The sequence below is a fragment of the Anneissia japonica genome, unplaced genomic scaffold (assembly GCF_011630105.1).
Source record: "Anneissia japonica isolate Jap-2015-1 unplaced genomic scaffold, ASM1163010v1 scaffold287875_len126108_cov110, whole genome shotgun sequence".
Classification (NCBI taxonomy): domain Eukaryota; kingdom Metazoa; phylum Echinodermata; class Crinoidea; order Comatulida; family Comatulidae; genus Anneissia; species Anneissia japonica.
In genome coordinates this window covers 1-6,934 of record NW_022701482.1, presented here as the reverse complement: position 1 = coordinate 6,934, position 6,934 = coordinate 1, and the positions used below count along the sequence as shown (strand labels likewise).

Below are 6,934 nucleotides of genomic sequence, written 5' to 3'. Positions count from 1 at the left end.
CCTGCAACGTGTCTGTGAAATGATTCCTGACAGATAGGCCAGGTGAAAAGTAATCCAGCAAAAAAGAAGGGGGTCAGACCAATTAATATGCTGTGTCTGACCCAAGTCAGACCCATTAATGTGTCTATGTGAAAGGCAACTCACCTTGGTTATGCAGTTGTGCGTAACCAGTTTGACCAGCTATATACTAGGTAGCCATAGCAACAGTTTCACCTTTTGCTTGGCTAACAAATGCTGGGTCAGAGTGAGAACTGTTGATCTGTGTGAATTGGTTTTAGACAAACCTAGCATGAGTAACCTAGTTTTGCAGACTTGTACTTACGACTTTCACAGAAAGGTCCAGTATAACATGATGGACAGGTACAGGTATAAGGAGTACAGGAATTGGGAACACTTACACAGGCACCCCCATTCTGACATTCTAATGGTTATGACGCTCGCCTTGACAGCGAGAGGTCGCAGGTTCGAGTCCCGCCGAGGTATTTTATTACACAATTTCTTTATTCATTTATTTACAGGACTACATTCGTTGCGAGCTATGCTACACGATGTCCTTTATTCGAACACTGTATTTACCTTTCTTTGATGATTTATGTATATAATTTAACAGTGTTAAGAGCTACCTTGATATATATATATACATATATATATATATACATATATATATATATACACATATATATATGTATACACGTATATATACACGTATATATATACGTATACACATATATATACACGTATATATATATATATTTATGTATATACGCACACGTGTGCATATATACACGTGCGCGTGTACATATATACGCGTGTACATACATACGTGTGTATATATATACGCATGCATATTATACGTATATATATACGTGTATATATACACGTATATATATATACGTATATATATATTATGTATATATATACGTGTATATATACGTGTATATATACGTGTATATATATGTATACGTGTATATATATATATATACGTATATATATAAATAATATATATATAAATATAATATATAAATATAAATATAAATAAATAAATAAATATACATACAATATATATACATATATATACGTAAATAATATATATACTTATGGGCAATTCCATAATTAGGTGGATATGACCTAAAAATTAAAATTTATTTTTTTCTCAATTATTTTGGTTTTATATGACTAAAAACATATCAGCACTTATGGAAAACACAATAATCAGGATGCATTTTCAGTATATGTGTGGTAAAATCTCATATTTATATCAACGGTGTTTTAATTAAAAATTTTCAATGTAAATCATTTAACTAGCCCAATTATGGATTAAGGATTGCTTTATCCATGCAATTTTATCATATTTATTTATTGAGTTACACCCTTTCACACATTTGTAACCCAGAATTATGTTTTGAAAAAAATAGATTCAGGCTACAAAGTTTGAACTTTGACATCCTTTAGGGGTCATGTAACGTTACTCACCAAAAACACAAGATTATTTTTGTATAAGGAGAAAGCAATTACTAGGAATTTTCTTATTTTAAATATTGCTCTTCTGTATAACACTGAAGCAAAAAACAAAAATAGTTCTGATTCTTATTTGGTAACAGGGCTAATAAAAGCAGTCGAAATCCGTAACGTTACTAACCATGTAACGTTACTAACCATGTAACGTTACTAACCAGTGTAATACATCTTGAGGATATTATTATTTCTTACTATTATATACTATCTACTATGTTCACTTAAGTAGATTCTAATATTTTAATATTAATAATCAATTTATCAAGTAATTTAAATAATTATCAAATAAGTGATTGAAAACCAAATAATTTTTATACATGAAAAATTAACGTAGGCCTATTTTTCATACGTTTCAATATATATAGATGTTGATGCGTACATACAGAACAATGCGTAAAAATACAGAACAAAATTACACGCATTATCGACACGCGCACAGTATAAGTATAGATAAGTATATTAGTAAATGAATAAATATAACAAAGAATAATAATATTAATACATGAAATCAATGTCATATTATGGTACTGTAAATATATAATGATAAATTAGATAATTTATATAACAGTAAAACATTAACAAACACTAGAATTTTCTTACAATGCTTCTACAATTTAGGAAGAAACATGAAAAATAGCTTTATTTAGAGAATATTTTGATATAAAACCGTCAACACTTATATATTCATTTTCAATGTAGTTTGGAATATTAATACTAGTATCGTCTTCATCTGACCGTCTTCAAAATTCAAGGTTTTTTCCCCTTGAAAACAATTTTATGAATCAATGAACCCCAAAGATGAAGGCTGGTTCATGTTCTCCAAGGGAAAATGCTGATTTCTAAATGGCGGGAAATGAGCTTTCCCGACTTCTGAAGTGACTTTTAACAACTTTTTAGTTCTTCAAAATTCAAGGTTTTCCCCATTCAAAACGATCAGGTAAAATGTTCTCATTCTTATTACAGTAAATAGGCTATTATGTGTGTACCGGTATACATACATTGCATACATATTCTTTTTTCCATAAAACGATGAACCTCAAACACACATACTATCATCACCCAGCCTTATGGATAAGATTATAGCATCAATATGCGAAAATGAAGGTGGGAATGGGGGGCTATATCCCCCCTTGGGGAAGACGAGTAAATTTTGTCGGGGAATAAACAAATAAAAAAATTATTTACTTTCATTAAACCATAAACTAATAATAATACTAATAATAATAATAATAATAGGCCTAATAATAGTTCAATGAGACTAATTAAAAATAATTTGCGTTCTGTTATGACAAATGCTCGTTTGGATAGCCTCATGATGCTTTGAATACATTGTGATAGGGGAAGCAACCTCAACTTTGATAGCGTTGACAAATGCAAAATTTCCAAAATGTAGAATTTCACTTTCAAGAATGAGGATTTGAAAATAAATTAGATGGTTACATTGCATACTGTTTGTTTCTTGTTTTATTCAAAATGTTTTGGTTTTGGAAGCTGATTTCGACAGTAGAAAATATAGCCTACATGAAGTCATATTATAGTAGCTCGATGCCTATCAAATAAGCAATAAAAATTCACCATAATTCATCAAATATCCGTGGCGAGTCAACAAATCCCGCACTAAACCATGTCTGATTATCATAAAATTCTCCACCTACCGCACACGAGTAGAGGTATTTCGCAACAAGAAATTGCTGAAAAAGTCATCCTTCTCCATAACAGAGAACATGAACAACAAATTGTCACCAATTTAATGTCCATTTTAAATATTATAATAATTATTATAATATAAAATTATTAATATATAAAATGATAAAAAATAATAACAACAACAATAATAACAACAATTAAGATTGGCCTGTCTTTCTATATTGGAAGCTCAGTTACACAGTAAACAAAAATAGAGTTTACAAAAATGGGGCCACCGCTACACATGCCGCTCCATTCTGGCAGGCATTGCTGCTGCAAGCATTTAGCACTGAAATTACACAATTAATGTTTTAGTTTGTGTGCGAGAGACTTATAAGCCTTATCTTAGTGTCGCTTGCACAAGATCAAGTCACTAGCAGAACGGGAAAATGGCATATATCGCATATCCATTATTTATTTATATATTTCCATTTGCCACTGTTTCTACTGTTTTTAAAAGGAACACTTCTCAAGTAATAGAGCCATCCTTCCACCAGTGTTAGTTGGGGGGTTCATGAAAAGCAATCCACCCCTCCCCCAAAATCGTTGAAAGGCCAGGACACCCCGTCGTTCAAAACTTCCACGAAGTCCTAAGACTAAATATATTAATTTGCTGAATGTAAACAACATTCATACTCACAAGTTTCACAGAATTGTCCAGTGTAGCATGATGGACAGGTACATGTGTATGCTGTACAGGAACCAGAAACCTGGAAACAAGCACCTCCATTCTGACAAGCATTGTTGTTGCAAGGATTCACAACTACAGAGTAAATCAAGAAATGTCCATTTTAAATATTAAAATTATTATTATAATATAAAATTATTAATATATAAAATGATAAAAAATAATAACAACAACAACAATGACAACAATAATAACAGAGATCCCAAGTCTCCCGAAAATTGCGGATTTCTCCCGATTTTTTAGGCCGTCTCCCGCCCTCCCGATTTTTATTAATAATCTCCCGATTTTTTTAAATACCCGAAAATTTCACGAAAAATGTGATTTCCACGATGTCATAAAGCAATGAAACAAAATTTCTTATCTTAAGCCAATATACTATGGTGCTCGCTCAGCCTTAAAATGTCGTAAACAATTAAGTTGGGCCAGAGGCCCTGCAACGTGTCTGTGAAATGATTCCTGACAGATAGGCCAGGTGAAAAGTAATCCAGCAAAAAAGAAGGGGGTCAGACCAATTAATATGCTGTGTCTGACCCAAGTCAGACCCATTAATGTGTCTATGTGAAAGGCAACTCACCTTGGTTATGCAGTTGTGCGTAACCAGTTTGACCAGCTATACTAGGTAGCCATAGCAACAGTTTCACCTTTTGCTTGGCTAACAAATGCTGGGTCAGAGTGAGAACTGTTGATCTGTGTGAATTGGTTTTAGACAAACCTAGCAGTAACCTAGTTTTGCAGACTTGTACTTACGACTTTCACAGAAAGGTCCAGTATAACATGATGGACAGGTACAGGTATAAGGAGTACAGGAATTGGGAACACTTACACAGGCACCCCCATTCTGACATGCATTGTTTGAACAGGCACCAATTGCTGTTAACAAACAAAAAAATCAATGAGAACAAATAAGTATTCTAACAACAAACTTCTGAATGAAAAATGAATACAAAAAATGACTTTGGTTACATAGTATTGTTCGCCTAGTCCCAGATTAAAAAATAATTAAGAAATTAATAACTAGAATTACTCTCTTTATGCTATACAGTAAAAGCATAGCCTCCTTGTGGTGTAATTTTCCTACAAAAAGAGCTGCACAAAATAGAAGGTGTTATGCGGAGTTGTATTTGCAAACTTTCAAACACTACGTAGTCTTCGCCGCACAACGTTAACTTTAACGTTAACGGATGACATTATAATTTATTCATCTTGCCTTACGTTAATTTCAGGATTTTACGTGCTCGAAGTACGTTAGTTACGGGTTGGTGCATGCATATTTCGATTTGTTCACAAAAGAGGCGGAATTAACGTGTTGCATGTTGGGTACTAACGTTAAAGTTAAAGTTAACATCATTAGGCGAAAATTACTTATTAACTCATTCTGCACCTTATAGGGTCTCATAGAGAGACAACCTTGAGAATAGGAATTAATAATAAATTTCCAACAATGAACATCTGAATAAAAACAGAATACTAAAACAATGTAATACTACAATAATAATAATAACATAAAGGATTAACGGTAACATTAAAAAGCAGGAGTAATGATATATAATGACAAAACTTAGAAAATGAAAGATTTTATAGAGTTAAAAGAGCAAACTACAAACTGTAGAACAATGATGGCAAAGAATGACAAAGAGTCTGTTTTGTAAAAAAAACCCCTCAAAACATCATGGTTATAGTTTTTAACAAGCATGAACCAGAGCCTTGCAGGCATCAACGTTCCTATGCATGATACATGACTTAAAAAGTATATAGGCCCTATTTCAGTGTATGCTATTATTTGTTTCTAGCCGTACTTATTGTGTAATGGAGTGTATCGGGTGGTATTTGAATCTGTTTAACCATGAAGCCTCCTTGGTCTAATGGTTATGACGCTCGCCTTGACAGCGAGAGGTCGCAGGTTCGCAGGTATTTTATTACACAATTTCTTTATTCATTTATTTACAGGACTACATTCGTTGCGAGCTATGCTACACGATGTCCTTTATTTGAACACTGTATTTACCTTTCTTTGATGATTTATGTATATAATTTAACAGTGTTAACGGCTACCTTGATTTATATATATATATATATATATATACACATACACATATATATACACGTGTATATACATACGTATACACATATATATACATGTGTATATACATACGTATACACATATATATACACGTATATATATATATTTATGTATATACGCACGCGTGTGCATATATACACGTGCGCGTGTACATATATACGAGTGTACATACATACGCGTGTGTATATATATACGCATGCATATTATACGTATATATATACGTGTATATATATATGTATATATATACGTATATATATATTTGTATATATATACGTATATATATATTATGAATATATATACGTATATATATATATTTGTATATATATACGTATATATATATTATGTATATATATATGTGAATATATACGTGTATATATACGTATATATACGTGTATATATACGTATATATACGTGTATATATATGTATATATACGTGTATATATATACATATACGTGTATATATATACATATATACGTATATATATGTATACGTGTATATATATATATATACGTATATATATAAATAATATATATATAAATATAAATAAATAAATATACATACAATATATATACATATATATACATAAATAATATATATATACACATGGGCAATTCCATAATTAGGTGGATATGACCTAAAAATTAACATTTATTTTTTTCTCAATTATTTTGGTTTTATATGACTAAAAACATATCAGCACTTATGGAAAACACAATAATCAGGATGCATTTTCAGTATATGTGTGGTAAAATCTCATATTTATGTCAACGGTGTTTTAATTTAAAATTTTCAATGTAAATCAAATAACTAGCCCAATTATGGATTAAGGATTGCTTTATCCATGCAATTTTATCATATTTATTTATTGAGTTACACCCTTTCACACATTTGTAACCCAAAATTATGTTTTGAAAAAAATAGATTCAGGCTACAAAGTTTGAACTTTGACATCCTTTAGGGGTCA

The 6,934-nt window shown here is 31.1% G+C and overlaps 1 long non-coding RNA gene across 1 annotated transcript; it reads right to left on the bottom strand.

The window, feature by feature from the left end:
• Positions 1–3,434: 3,434 nt before the first annotated feature.
• Positions 3,435–4,742, bottom strand: LOC117103554. Its single transcript, XR_004444611.1, has 3 exons — positions 4,637–4,742; positions 3,842–3,964; positions 3,435–3,490 (listed from the first exon to the last, which is right to left on the bottom strand). It is a non-coding gene; the product is annotated as an uncharacterized LOC117103554 (long non-coding RNA).
• Between the last annotated feature and the right edge of the window lie 2,192 nt (positions 4,743–6,934).